Source organism: Cupressus sempervirens, chromosome 11 (assembly GCF_028749045.1).
Source record: "Cupressus sempervirens isolate cs-2001-9-10 chromosome 11, ASM2874904v1, whole genome shotgun sequence".
NCBI lineage: Eukaryota > Viridiplantae > Streptophyta > Pinopsida > Cupressales > Cupressaceae > Cupressus > Cupressus sempervirens.
Window position 1 is genome coordinate 625,204,034 of NC_143128.1, and position 12,056 is coordinate 625,216,089.

General features: G+C 32.6%; 1 pseudogene; it reads right to left on the minus strand.

Moving 5' to 3' along the window:
• Nucleotides 1-9,482: 9,482 nt before the first annotated feature.
• LOC149531253 (expansin-A1-like) lies at nt 9,483-11,773 on the minus strand (annotated as a pseudogene).
• Nucleotides 11,774-12,056: the final 283 nt, after the last annotated feature.

Sequence of the window (12,056 nt, forward strand, 5' to 3'; positions counted from 1 at the left end):
CTCTCTTAACATGTGATATTTAATAGAAATGTGCTTAGTCTTAGAATGCAACACTAGATTCTTAGGCATAATCACTATGCTTGTGTAACCACAATGTATGACAATAGGTTAACTAAATTCTATCCTTATATCCTTTAGTGTCTACTTCATCCAAACAACTTGATTACAATTGTTTGCTACTACAACATATTCTTCCTCTACTATACTCTGTGAGATATAGTCATGCTTCTTTCTTAACCAAGAAACCAATCTTCCTCCAAGAAAAAAGGCTCCACTACTGTTGCTCTTTCTATCATCCATATTGCTTGCCTAATTAGCATTATTATAGGCATATAAAGTGAAATCATTAGATCTATCACACCACAATCTAAACTCTAGTGTTTTCTTCAGATATCTAAATATTCTTTGACTACTATATAATGTACTTCTCTAGGATTAGCTTGAAATCATGCAACAATTTCAACTACATTTTCTATATCCAACCTTGTGTGAGTCAGATATTATAATCCTCTAATCATAGATATGTACATCTTCTTCTCAATAGTAGGTGTCTCATCTTTGTAAATAACTTGTGTCCAATTATCATAGGTGTTCCAACTATTTTACATATTTCCAAATGAGACCTTTTCAATAGAACTTTCAAATATTTAGTCTAAGAAATAAATATTCCTTCTTTATCCTACACAATATGTAATCCTAGGAAGTATTTCATCTCTCCTATCATACTCATCTCAAATTCCTTCTTCATTTCTTCTGCAAACTTGTCACTTTCATCAATATCTCCTCCAAATATGATATCATCAACAAATATTACCAAAATCATCAATCCATAAATTTATTTCTTTCTAGTATATATTATTTTCTACCATAGCTTTGCTAAATCTAGGTTTTGTCAAATGTTTGTCCAACCTTGCATACCAATTTTTGGGTGCTTTCTTTAAGCCATAAAATGCTTTCTTTAATCCACATGCCATGTCCTTATAATCTATTAAAGGAAAACTTTTAGGTTGTTCTATATATAGGTCTCTTCTTCAAGTTCTCCATTCAGAAATGCTAACTTGACATCCATCTTGATGTCCATCTGATACACTTTGAATTTCTTATGTGTTGCATAGGCTAACAATAACCTTACTACTTCAATTCTTTCCATAGGAGCATAGGTTATGTCATAGTCTATTCCTTCTTACTATGAGTAACCTTTACATACCAATCTTACTTTTTCCCATACAACTTCACCTTGATGATTCATCTTATTCTCAAATAACTATATTTTTCCTATCAAATTCTTGTTTTCTAGTCTAGGGACCATTTCCCATGTCTCATTCTTCATTATCTGATCCAATTATTCTTTCATAGCTTGCTTCCAATAGTCATATTTACATGTCTCATCTGAATTATTTGGTTCTACTTTAGATATTACACATAGTTTTTCATTGATTCTACTTCTTTTAATCACACCTTTATCTTTTCTATTGATAATCTACTCTGGTGGATGATTCTTTGTCATATTCTTGCTAGAGGTAGGAGTTGTTATCTTAACTCTTGGCTTAGTTCTAGGTTCCAAAGTTTGTTCCTACCTTTGTTCACCTTCATTCTGCAAATCATTGTTGGTCTCAAAGAATAATTCATCATTTCATCTAACAATTCCAAAATTATCCTCTTCTTCATCATCATTAATAATAGTTACCAAAGCTATCTCTTCTACTACTTTATGTTCCCTAACCAATTTAGGCTTATTATAACAATCATTCATGAATCTTTCCATACTTGCTTTAAATTCTTCATCTTCATCAAAAAGAGAACTCTTTCTAGTTTTCCTTAATCTCTTAGGGAATATAGATGAAAATGACCAAATTCATTACATGTCCAACAAGAAAAAACTTTCATACCTTCTTGCTCCCATTTCCTAAGTAGATCAATACCTTCCTCGATCTTCATGTCTTCTTTAGAGCTCGATCTCTCTTTACTTGTGCCTCTATCTAGAAACTCGATGCTCAATTTTGTACACAATTCTGATCTCTCCCCAAGAAGCTCTAGCTTTTAGGTGTCAAAATTGCCTCCATCAAACTCAAGACTATCTTTTCTAAAATAACTTGCCACAAATCTCCCAAAGTTGTTAAACTTTATCTTCAAGGACCTAATGCTCTAATACCAATTGTTAGAAATAATAGTCCACCAAGATAACTAAGGGTGTGAGATGAATTAGTTATCAAATTAAAACATTTGTCAAGCTCAATTAATCTTAACCATTCAATCAAAGTAAACAGCAACCATAAAAACATGCACATACACAATTACACTAGATTTGTTAACTAGGGAAACCCTTGATCAGAGGAAAAACCCTAGTGGGAAAAATGAGGCTACAAAAATATATTGATATATATATATATTCCTTGTAAGAAGATGGACACTCTTAGGTGTCTATAAACACAGTTAGTATATATGAGTCCCTATGAAGAGACTTTGAATCCCTATTAGGAGATTTGAACCCTATTAGGAGTTGTAGAAGGTAGAAGGACTAAGTGTACAAATAGCTTCTAGGGCAAGAACACTAAATTTCACTATCCAATTGATCTCTCAACTATTCCTTGCATAATAATTATTTCTATTGTGCTTTAATCTCTTTCCTATGTCCTCTCAACTATACCAAACACTATCAATCCTTGTAGTCTAGGTCATGAACCTTGGATCTAAATATCAAACCTCAGATCTTAGAATAAAACCTTGGCAATGAAGTTCTCTCCAACTTCACTCAACTTTGCTTATCCTCACATATCAACTTGTTTCTCTTATATTGCACTCTTCATGCTTCATGTAATCATTCATACATAACAAAGGATAATGAACATCCTTTATACCAAATCCATAAAACAATTCCTTGAGTTGGCTATTACACCTTCTCAATTAATTATTATAGGACCTCATTAAGAACATGTTATACTTAGCGATAACATCAATTAGTCACCTTGTAACTTGAATAACTTTCCATATGTATAATATTATGATGAATGATCTTATCCACATCATCACCAACATTTCTTCTACATGCCATTAACCTTTCTTCTTAGAATAACAATTCTCCTAAGAGATATAACAAGTTTACCAAAACATGCTTCTGTAAACTCTATCTCATAACAATCTCCACAAAAACTTGCATCACTTCTTCCAAACTTAATTTCTTATTGTTACAAGGTTAGCTACATATACTAGACACTTATCAGTATCTACTATTAACTGTGCTAGTGAAAATAGTCAACACTCTATCTATACCAACTTAATCTTTACATTGTTCTTCTGTCAAATACCATAGAAAACTGCTACATTGACATCAATGAAAAACATAGTCATGAATGTAACATGTCATCATGATAATGATCTGATCATGCTTTTACAATAAACACCTCCCCCCTTATAATTATCATCAACATTCATGCTTCCAACAGTATGCAGCTAGATCAATTGTTCTATTGTGTCAAGATCTTTCTATGTACACACACACACACATGTATATATGTATATAAATACATACATACATACACTTATATACATAAATACATGTATATATAAATAAACAATACTAATATATGTACTTTATTTGTATTTGCTTTGCCATTTTTATAAGAGTTTTTCAAGGTTGGGAATCACTTCAACATTCTTTGTTGGTTTAGAGGTAATGTCATTGTGGCATAGGCTTTTGTAAGGGAATGAACCTCATGACACTAGTATAATTTTGACAAATAAATGACTACGTGACTAAAATGTTTAGTCGCATTACTAAAACTTTTAGTCACATGACTAAATATGATCAAATTCTACTAGTATTTTGTAATTCACAAGTATAAATGATTAAATAAATGACTAATTTTTTCATCAAGTAAAATCACAATGCTAGAAAAATAAAAATGATGAAATAAATGACTAAGTAATTAGTAACTCAAACAAGAATGACTAAATGAATGGTGATTAATCCTTTATACTATGTTTGATAATATGTAGACTTATATATAGAAGTTACATTTTACTGGTAAAGATTGTTCACTAATAGGCTTATTGCATGAGAAAATCATGTACACTTGTCACATACCAAAAATCTACCTCTACGCGAATAAACAACATTTAGAAATAGAATCACAAGGAATGGTTACCACCAAGGAAAGTTTTAGTCATGGCTTATTACTTAAAAGCATAAAATAACTTTATATGTCTTTTAGGTCTCATTAGAGGGTTGTGAAATTCATCAAGTGCTTTGTAATCATTATTATGGAAGTGCATTTTCATAGTTGTAGGGGGTGTAGTGTTTAAAAGTATTTTAAAAACTTTAGATGTTAGTGAATAGGGAGAAACTATATTGGGTTATCCCTATAGATAAACCAATTAATGGTTCTTGATAGGGTTGTTTGATGTGCATACTCTTCTTTATTTCTTGATTCAATAAATTATAACCCCTCTTTTATTGAATTCTTCTATAGTACTAGTATATATGTATTTAATTATAATTGTTGTGCTATGATTGATTATTTTCACATAGTTCACTTTTGAACAAGTACATTTAAACAATACTTATAATTTTTCTTTAGAAATAGTGTCTAACTTTAAGTAAACTATCTCTTATTTATCAATGTTAAGAAATAAGTTTGTACTATTCATTTTTAAATTAATTAGTAAAATATGTTTGGATTGTAGAGAAAAATATATTTAATTTAAAAATGAATAGTACAAAATTATTTCTAAACATTGACAAGTAGATATATTTCTACGTCAAGTCAAAAAAACATTTAAAAAATAAAATTATAAGTGTCTTTTAAATGTATATGTTCAAAGAGTTTTTTTTTTCTTCATAAATTAATTACAATTAAATTGAAATGTTGTATAAAGTCAAAGTGTGATTTAATTTGAATATGATTAATTGTATTTTAGAATAAAACAATTAATTGATATATAACATATATTAAATTATTTTGATATAATAAATTTTATTAATTTATTTAATATTATTTAATATGAAATAAAATAAATAATCAATATAATGTAAAATATTTCCAATATAATAAGTACCAAAATTTCTATAAATTTCTATGATTTTACTTTATATTATATAATACTATATATTATAAATTATACAGCCAACACTCTCTTACCACAAAAATTGTAGTTAGGGGTATCACATTCAATTTCCAAATACCCAATAAAGGTTGTAGTAATAAGACATTAACAGTGTATAGAATTAATGGGAGCAAGTTTCAACTCCATTGGTTCACATTAAACAACATACTTGTAGCCAGTACCAAAATGTGATCTTCCAAACAAGGTATCAGGATTTTTGTCAGGTATTGTTGTTGTGAGTGCCCTTACAGACATGAAAGAGAAGAAGGCTAGAAGCTACTATAGAAAATTCAAATAATAATTAGTGCTGATACAAAGTAGCTAGTTTTGATGCACAAATGTATGGAAGTGCAAAAACACCTTGAGCGAGAATGAAGAAATATCAAGCACTGGGATTGAGTGAATGGGATTGAATCGATGCAAAAGCAATAGGAGGGGTGGCTCCATTCTAGATCCTTAAGTTATAGATATAACCACAGAACCCCTTAGAATACTATGGGGATTCAGTTGATTGAGTGGAAGTAGCACAAGTTGCCTCTGAACCAGCCTCGTGAAATGCCATGTCAATGAACAGATTCAAGGTAAATAGAACCCCTACTATCTATAGGGCATTACTTTATTTTTATTTAGGGCCCCTACTATATATATGGTAGTTGAATTAATATCATTATTCCAAAAACTATTCTTCTCTAATAGAAACAATTAAACCATTGCATACCCATAAACTGGGCATCTCTATTGCAATATTTGAAAGGATAAAAAAGGTGAGTGAATTGTTTGGCAAAATGCCTCAAATAAATATATCCCATGATGAGCAAAGATATTTGGGTATTTTGAAGTTGGATTTCTTGGAAAGGTGCGAGAAGCTTTTAAGTACATTCAACTTGCTAGTTAAAGATAGACTCCTCAAACCTTGGCTACATTCTCACTGCCTGTGGTCAAACTAGAGAATTGGAACAGGGTATGAACATCCATAAAAGCTTAGTTGAGAGAATATTTTGTTAGATATCATTTTTGCAAGTACCTTACTAGACATGTATACAAAATGTGGGAAAATAAAAAAGGTGTGGGATCTATTTTACATAATACCTAGATGAAATATGATCTCATGAATTACCATGATCGTAGGATACACACAAGTGTCACTAGCATAAAAGTATCGAGCACTACTCTCAAATCAACAAGTATATCACAGTTAATGGAAGCAATGAATTTTAGGGAAGAAACTATGTCTACTTTCTTTGTAGTTGTAGATGCATTCAAATCTCAGGAATTCTCATTCTACAAACCAATTGAAACCATTACTGGTATGTTCTTTCATAACAAAATTATTGAAGCATTTAATAGATCTACTCAGAGCATTCTTATTACATCAATAGCTCTTCTTGGTACTTGGATACGGTCCAAATCATACCCAATGTCCACTCCTATAATAATCAATTTACCATTTCTATTGATACTAGTGTCATCTTGATGTTCTGGAGTTGAATCAACTTATTCATATAACCTAAGAAACATCATACTCATATCTCTATTGAATTAAGGTGTGGAAAGCTCTAGAAATTTCCACTCGCTATCACCTAGGTACTTTTTAAGAATTATCATGATATCCATCTTCCTAGAGAACTGCTTCCTTCGAACACTGTGAAGCTCTCAAATATGTGATGCATTCTTTCACATTAATAATATGATATTGCTTGATAGCTATCATTAAGGATCTTTGTGAATGTTTCCCTTCACTTTGAATTCTCTTGACACTAAAAGTTTCCTTTGAAACCACTAACCATGATATTATATGTATGCTTCCCTTTGAAAAGTATGACTAGTAAATCACTGCTACAACATCAAAATTTAGAAGTAGTACTATCACTGTGAAAATCACCACTACAAAAAACTGCAATCCTTGGATGTGTCTCATAATAATTTGAGATGATATAAGATAGACCCAATCAAAAACATTATAGTACTCAAGACATTCATTGTGACATACAATGATTTTTATGGATCAATTTTTTTTAGGCTGTAAAGTTGGAAAAGGTAGGTGTCTCCCATAATTATTTTGGAGGGGTATTCTTTAGAAGCTTACTAAATGTCCCAATTTGATTTATCTTAACCTTAGTGGAAATATTTTTACTGGCTCAATTCCTCATAGTATTAGGAGCCTCCTCCAATTGGAAACATTGGTCCTCTCTTCCAATAACTTCTCTCAAAATATTCCAAGCTCATTCAAGTCCCTCACCAAGCTATCACAAAAGTTAATTAGAAAAAATTGAATGGAAGCACACCCAATGATCTGTCAACCATCACAGGTCTAGAATCTCTTGATCTCAACAACAAAAAGTTATTGGGGTATATTATTGTATAAGTTTTCTCTAAGAAATCTCAAGTCTTTGAACCTTGCCTCCAATTTTCTCTCTAGAGAGATAACCTAGAATTTTCCTAGAAGTTTATACAAGTTGTACATAGCTAATAACAACTTGACTGGAAGTATCTCTTTAACAAATTCAAATACCCCAAATTTGACATACCTATAAATGAATAACAACTATTTAAATAGCTCAATTCTAAAGATGTTAGCTAATTGAACAAAAATCCATGTGCTTGATCTTGGACATAATGCCTTGGGGGTCTCATTAACCGAAGTACTACCCAAACTTGTGCAGTTACAACATATAAAGCTGTCAAATAATAAATTTGAGGGAAATATTCTAGATGGGCTATCAAATTTTCCAGCACTGACATATATGGATTTGAGTTACAATCTCTTATCAAGATCCATAACCCCAAAATTATTTAAGCTTTAATAGCTTTAGAATCTGTGTTTACAAAATAATTGTCTACCAGGAATTATACCAAGGAATATATAGGATAGAAAGTCTTTGATAGAGATTTATTTTGGTAGTTATAAGCTTAGTGCAACAATTCCACAAGGAGTTAGCAATCTTTATGCTATAGATTACTTTGAATATCAATCGCAATTTTTTGAAAGGCAAAATTCCAAGCTCTCTATCCAACATGATTACTCTAGAAATCTTTGATATTTCCAATAAAAAGTTGATAGAAGATATTCTAGGATCATTATCAAATTTGAAGAGTTTCATAGTATTGAACTTGTCATACAATAAATTAACAAAAATCATTTCCCCTACTATATTGCACAACACAAACATAGATTTTAATTATACATGGAACTCTTTTCTTAGTTTCTGCAGGGAGTGCTAGTTGGAGTTGTTGTTGTTAGTGCTATTTTTTCCTTTGGGGCAGTTGTATTGACATTGCTCACATGAAAACACTTACATAGAGCTCAATCTATCATAAGTAATTCATAAAATCCTTTAAAAAGTGGAGCTTCCATTCATCTCATATGAGGTGCTTCTTGTAGAAACTAATAAATTCCACAAGTCCAATCTACTAGCAAAAAAAAATTATGGATCAATGTATAAAAAATTTTTTGCTGATGGGATCCATGTTGTTGTGAAGATTCTTAGTTTAGTAGATGAAGAATCAGACAAGACTTTCAAAGTGGAATGTAAGTTATTACAGAATGTTTGATGCCAAAATCTTGCTAGAATCATTGCTACGTATTCCAATGTTAACTTCAAATCTTTGATCTTTGAGTTTTTCTCAAATGAAAGCATGGAGAATCGTTTGTATCAAGGTAGTGGTAGATTGGGACTAGAAAAATTGTTGAACATAGCCAGAGATGTAGCCAATGCTCTAGAATATCTTCACTCTGATTATTTCATGTAGATAGTTCATTGTGACATTAGAGCAAGAAATATTCTTCTAGATGAAAGCATGACAACTCATCTACCAAATTTTGGAATATCCCTATTAATGGGAAGAATCATGATAAATTCAACAACTTCAATAATAGATTAATGTTGACACATGGTGCCCTAGAGCATGGAGGCAAAGCCTTTTTTCTCTAACAATATTTAGGATGCGAGAGGAAAAGTGTGTTAAAAATATTATAAAGCCATGTCTAGAAAATTTATCAAAGTGTCATCTCTAATTCCCCCAACCAGCTAAAAAAGCTCAACCAATTTTTGTTTGGTAACCACACGGTGAGAATGAGAGCCCAAAAGCTACATAAATTTAACATATTTAACATTAAGATGGTACAAATGGTAAGATGGTAAATACCATAAGATGGTACAAATCTTCAATAGTCAATGTGAGGAGTGAGTGTAGTGGATTCCACCATGGTAGCCTGGATAATAAGTTACACATAGAAATATAGTTAATGAACTTGAATAGAGGCCACAATAAAATAAGCCCAATTCTTAGTTCATGGAGTCTGGAGATACATGCACAATGTAGATTATAGCTTATAGTAGAGCTTAGATTATATTAATACGACCAATTAGAGAAGTAGCTTAATGAAACTAAGCTCCACTATAAGTTTGGCCAAATTTATAGTGAGCAGGAGCAATATTGTATGAGGTGACAGTCCTTCCATCACTGGTAGTCACCTTGAATGAGAGAGATTAGCCATTCAAGTAGGAGTTATTCTACCAATTCTGCCCCCAGTTGCGAGACATCTTCTGCCACCCAGTCCTAAATCCCTTTATGGAAATAGAGTGCACATCCCCTGCTCCTCCAACATTTGTTATCAACACCAAATTGAAGTAGGAGTGCCCATTAATGCTGAACCTAATTCCACCTCTCTTGTGACATGGGAGTCTGAAAATAAAAACACCCAAGAAATGGTTAATTACTGTTAAGATTCATATGCATGTACCCCATAAGGCTATATTTATACCTAGAATGGGCTTTTCGATCTCTGGGAAGCACTAATGCATGCAGAGGGCTACATAGCCAGTAGGTTGCACCATGCCTATGGAGTATTTTACAATGAAACACCAGTACTAGGGTACTACAGGATGCCCAAACACAAGTTTTTAGAACGGGGTAATGGGCCTCAATTTTGGGATGGGGGAACAGTTGGGCAACTATAGGAAGGGGGAGATGATGTAACATACTAAATTAAAATACTTGAATGTATAAAAATTACAACAAGAACTAAAATTATTGAACATTCAATATACTAATATAAAACATATTCAATAGTAACATTTATAAATAAAAATTCAAATAATAATTGAAGTACCCATCCTAGCATCAGTTTGGTTGGGGAATTGTGAAGGTGGGGTACTTGGGTACTCCAAGTCACCGATGAGGGAATGTCTTGGAGATAGTACTTGGAGGTTTGGGAGGGGGTGCAGGTCACTATGCATTCTAGTGGTCCAGTCCAAAGATGCCATTCCTATGCATTAGTTATGGTGAAAGAGGCAACTTAATCATTCATACATCCTAGGAAGTGAATATCCATTTCCTTGCAACTCACCTTCTGTAGATTATAGGAACAATTCCAGCTTTGTACTTGGCAATCCTGAGGAAGACAGGTTGAGCAAGATCAAAGTGTTGTTGTGGGGGATTGCACCATCCACCTACATTGTTAGGGAGGCCAAAGTTGGGAGGATAGAAGTTTTTAGCAGTCACTATAATGGTGCCAGGCAAGCACCACCTTGGGTCTGCACTGCACTTTATTTGAAAACAAGCTCCACAGCTGAGGCCGTTGTTAAAGAGGGCTATGCTTAGAGCTATTGTACTGGTGCCATAGCCTTGGCTATATAGATTTCCATATCCACATGCCCCTCCTGAAAGACATAAAATAATAGATAAGTGGCTGAGATAGAGAGATTCCTCATATCTAAATGATAAACAATCTACTGAACTTTGAACTCACTTACTGATTATACCAGAAGCATCACCTCCACCATAAAAGGTTGCATGTGCATTGGTCCAACTTGAAACCAGTATGAATGTTGATATTAAAAATAAGCACGATAGGATTGATACTCAAATAGCCATTTCCTACATTAGGTAAACACCCATACAACATTTTCATTCTATTTATTGATATTTTTATAGCAGCAAAAATCAAATATTCTAGCTTAGTTAAGAAGAACTCTTCAAAAGAGCACTTATATTCCAAAAGTACATCTCAGCTTCTACGCAAAGATCAACCATGTGAATGTCATAGAATTTGCATAGCTAAACTCTTAGCCACATTCACAACAAGACAACCATTCACATATCCCCTCCAACCCAGCATTCAATAATTAAACATTCTAGCATAATTAGATTCAACAATGAAAAATACATCATAGATTCTTACCTGATATACAATTGTGAAACTCATAGAATTCCCATACTGGAACTACCCACATTCACAACAAGACAAGCATTATTGCAAATCCTCACACTTGGCATTCCCTAGCTTGAAAGACTACAATTTCCAACCCAACCCTTCAAAACTGCATTGACCAGACCCACAAAGATATTATAAACATGTACAACCACATTTAATATTGAGAACACTGAGTGAAAGCAAGAGACATAAATCCAACTTAACAAAATCCCATTATGAGTTGAACGTGTTATTAGCTTTCATCCTGACAAACTGTACACAGATCTAGAGCTCGACTAGAAATCATACAGACCTTCACCTGACGGAGCAAGAAAACATGAAAATAGGTGGAGCAATGACCACCAAACATCAAATAAAGCCCAAAACCCAAAATTAGCAATCTTTAAAGAAGAATACCTACCTTACCCATCAAAACCCAATGGCAAACATGCTTAACAATCTACAAATCCAAATACACACTCTTACTAAACCTCCCACGAAGAGAATCTCAATCATCAAGGCAAGTCAAGAAAATATGATAGAACCTTTGATAATACACTAACTAGCCCTTTAGAAACAACTAGGGAATGGGCCTTAGAAAAATGGCTCAATTAAATGTGATAGGAGATGCAAGAGAAGAGGAGACTGGGTGAATTTAGAGGTTGAGGAGGGGGTCAATTAAATAGAATCCCAAGGTGGGTATTACACATTCTACTAGGTAGTGAAAGCAATAGTATCTAATTATTTTGGGGCCAAG